This window comes from Myotis brandtii, unplaced genomic scaffold (assembly GCF_000412655.1).
Source record: "Myotis brandtii unplaced genomic scaffold, ASM41265v1 scaffold127, whole genome shotgun sequence".
In the NCBI taxonomy this organism is placed as follows: domain Eukaryota; kingdom Metazoa; phylum Chordata; class Mammalia; order Chiroptera; family Vespertilionidae; genus Myotis; species Myotis brandtii.
Window position 1 is genome coordinate 752,860 of NW_005354464.1, and position 4,348 is coordinate 757,207.

Genomic DNA, 4,348 nt, shown 5'->3' on the forward strand with positions numbered 1-4,348 from the left:
TCCTGGCCCCAATCGTGCACCAGTGGGGTCCCTTAGCCTGGCCTGTGCCCTCTCACAACCCGGACCCCTCGAGGGATGTCGTAGAACCGGTTTTGGCCCAATCCCACAGGCCAGGCCAAGGGACCCCACTGTGCATGAATTCCTGCACCAGGCTCTAGTGTTATATAAAAAACAGTCTTGGAAGATAGAGGTAGTATCTTTCTTCAGAGCAAAGGGCAGGCATACTTGTTGTCTATTACAAAATATCTAGATTTCCTATACTTAGGGTTCCTTTACTGTAATGTAATCCACTGTATATGAGAGTATTAATCAATCTAGCACTCTTCACATGGTCCTGTGGGAAGGAGAGCACAGGAAACCTATGTAACATGTTGACACTCTCTCTACCTCTTGCTATTACTGTGAGTAGTAATCTCTTAATTTCTGACTCAGGAGACTCATGTCTTTTACCACCACAGAACTATGGCAGACTCAAGGAACTTTTGGTAGTCTCAAGGAAGTGAGACAGTGCTGGGCTCATAACGAGCAAGAAAATGTTGACTTGCTTGCCCAGCCTGATTCAGTCAGTGGTTGAATGTCAACCTATGAACCAGGAGGTGATGGTTGGATTTCCAGTCAAGGCACATGCCAGGGTCGTAGACTCAATCCCCAGTAGGGGGCATGCAGGACGCAGCTGGTCAATGATTTTCATTATTGATGTTTCTGTCTCTCTCTCCCTCTCTCTTCCTCCCTGAAATCCATAAAAATATTTTTTAAAAGAAAATGGTGACTTCAAGCCATATAGCCATAAGTAACTGAATTCTATCAACAAATTAGCCTGGAAGAGAACCCTGAATTTCAGAAAGGCACGCAGCCCAGCCAACACATTAATTGTAGCCCTAGAAGACTCAGAGCATCGGACCTAGCTAAGCCATGCTCAGACTTCTGAGCCACAGAAACTGAGATAATAAATGTGGCTTTATTATTTGTGGCCATTTGTTGTGCAGCAACAGAAAATGAATGCATGATACACCACAGAAATGAGTTCTACTCTGATATCAATATCCTTCAGAACCTAACAGTGCAGCACATTTTAGAAGGAACACTTTCCTCCTGTGCTTCGGCAGTTAAGGAGCCTCAGTTCTCTACAATGTGTTCAAGGCAAAATTAAGTCTTTGAAAATATTCCCTGAATAATGGGGTTATACGCTCTCCATAACAAGTAATTCTCAGTAATTTACACCTTCTCACCCGCTACTCCACAGGAAAAGAACAATGGCTTTCTTCTTTTTGTTTATTGGTCTGAGCATGTGTTACTTATTCAACATCCTTCTCGGTAGCTAGAATGAAAATTACATTAGAAAAAGAAACAAGGACCAACACTATTGAGGTGCTGCTTTGGTAGCCCACTTCTGTCTAAATCGAGCCTCTGATGGCTCCCACTTTTTATGGGGAAATGGCATTTTTCCTGGGAAGGAAGAAGCTTCTCTGAAAAATAAAGTGGGGGAAGAAGAAGCAGCAGAATTAGGAGTTTCTTGGGGACAGAAAAGAAGAGGTACCTGGTGACTAGAAGCTGGGAGGAAATTTCCAGGAGAAGAGATCATTTATGGGGGTTTTTCTGGAGAAATTCTGAGTTTTTGTGCCTGAGACCTTTTTGTGTACCCACAAATAGTCAGTAAAAAAGCAAACATTTTGCTCAATTGGATTTCTTGTGAATACATCAAGGTTAGGCCCTGGCTTAGACAGTCTACACAGACGAACAGGATCCATCAACACCTGGCTTTTGTTTCAAGCAGCGGTTCTCAACCTGTGGGTCGCGACCCCTTTGGGGGTCGAACAACCCTTTCACAGGGGTCGCCTAAGACCATCGGAAAACACATATATAATTAATTACATACTGTTTGGTGATTAATCACTATGCTTTAATTATGTTCAATTTGTAACAATGAAATTAGGGGTCACCACAACATGAGGAACTGTATTAAAGGGTCGCGGCATTAGGAAGGTTGAGAACCACTGGCAAGGTTTCAGACTGAAAAGATGAGTGCACAGTGGCTGAAGTTACCTTGGGATTATTACCAAGCACAACTCTGAAGATGATGATAATTTTGAAAAACTATAGCCTTTTATCTTTTTTATATCAGCTTTATTTTATGAGAAAAATAATTGCCTTTTCTTAATCTAGGCAATGCTTATAGCTTTGTAATGTCTACTTATGATGATTAAAAAAAAGAAGAATTAGAAGTAGGGGAAGAGTGGCCCTACAGCAATTAAGACTGCGTTTACATTCAACAAATTTTACTTTAAATTTTAGTTGAGCTTATTTTTCTTTTTCTTCCCCCATTCACTTCCTTTTTGGAAAACAAGTCCTTTCCGTATCTGTTTGACACGAAGTCCTGAACATATAATTACTTCCTTCTGTTTTATAGAAATAAGGGTAGTCTCTTTAATTTTCAAGTTTCTCCTTGCTTCACTTATAAAAATAAGTAAATAAGACAAATCCCAGTAATTTGTAACTTTAATTAGTAAACTTATAATTACTATTTAAACAAACTATACTCTTACTATTCTAAAAGAAAATGTTTTCCTATTAAATCTGATTTTGTACAAAACATCATTATGTTGCAAAGTCCACGTGTATTTTCTTTTGAAGTATGTGTGGCATAATTTCTATTCTATCTATCCCTTCCCCCTTTTCTTTTGATAGAAAGGAACTCTTTTTTTCCTGCTGTTTCAATTTGTAAAAAAAAAAAAAATCCTATAGTGCCTTATATCACCATCACTCTCAACCTCCCCCACCCTACCCTTTTCTCTCCAAATACCCACCACCGCCTACTTGAAGATGCCCAGAGGGTCAGGACATGGCACCAGGCTAACAGCTAAGGGAAAAAATGTGAAGCCTCGATCACGTGGCACCCTAGGAGTAATATAGGTATCACTGCTGCCTCTCCAAGTCCTCATTTCTTTTTTTTTCTTCTTTATTTTATTTTTTAATACATTTTTAATTGTTGATAGTATTATAGATATATCATATTTCCCCCCCCTTTCATCCCCTCCTCCCAGCCCCTACCCAACCACGCCCAGGTCTGCACTACCCTATTGCCCGTGTCCATGGGCTATGCATATAAGTTCTTTGGTTTATCTCTTCTTGTCCCCTTAGCCCCACATCAAGGTATGTCAGTCTGTTCCATGCCTCCTATTCCCTCCCCCCTTTCATCCCCTCCTCCCAGCCCTTATCCAACCACCCCCAGGTCTGCACTACCCTATTGCCCGTATCCATGGGCTATGCATATCTACACTAATAAAAGAGAAACTCATTTCTTTTTTAAATTAAGATTTCTATAACAGCTATAATTTGTCATAACTGATTATATATAAAAAAGCCATCTGAATCTAAAATGTCATTTTAGATTAAAAAAGTGAGACCTTTTTTAGGAGTAGGTATAAATATTTCAGTTTATGAGATCTTTGTTTAGGAGTATTTGTAAATATTTCCGTTTACAGATGAAAAAAAATAAAAGATATAGAGTAGCTGCCCTAGCTGGTTTGCTTCAGTGGATAGAGCATGGGCCTGCAGGCTGAAGGTCCTGGGTTCAATTCTGGTCAAGGGCAGGTACTGTGATTGCAGGCTTGATCCCTGGCCTTGGTCAGGTGGGTGTGGGAGGCAACCAATGGATGTGTCTTTCTCACATAGATATTTCTCTCTCTCTGTCTCTCCCCCTCCCTTCCACTTTTTCTAAAAAAAAAAAAAAAAAAAATATCTTTGGGTGAGGATTAACAACAACAACAACAAAAATATAGAGTGGCTAGAGAACTTTACCAGGATTCATGCTTACAGCTTTCCACTGTTGGTAAATTTTAGAGTTTTAATTTTTTATAAATATTTACTAGTGCCCTTTGGTGACAGCATGGATAAGAATAGTGTGACACTGGCCTCTCTTAAAATGTTGCTTTTCTTCTGAAAATGGAAATTGAGACTATTTGGATAAGCATGATACAGCTTTCACTTTTTCTGTCCTGGTCCCACTGATGAGTCAATGGGATTTTCCCCCGATTTTCCCCCAATTTTTTCTCTGTCTCTTATTTCTGAATATTGAACAATCAAATCGGAAATGGACATCCCCTCTACATCTTCTACCTTCAGCTTTTGTTTTCCTTGTTTTTGTTTTTATTCTTTCATCTCCCCATTTCATTCATGAGGAGATAAACGGACAGAGGTCATGGATGCTGCTCATTTGTATCCCTGCTGCCTTTTATTCTGCAGAACGCCCAACTGATCCCAGGCTGCCTTCATTTGAATCAATAGTGTCTCTTTGCAATGCGCCCCCGGTCATGCTCTACTGTCCAATCTAAGTTTTGTCTAACAACAG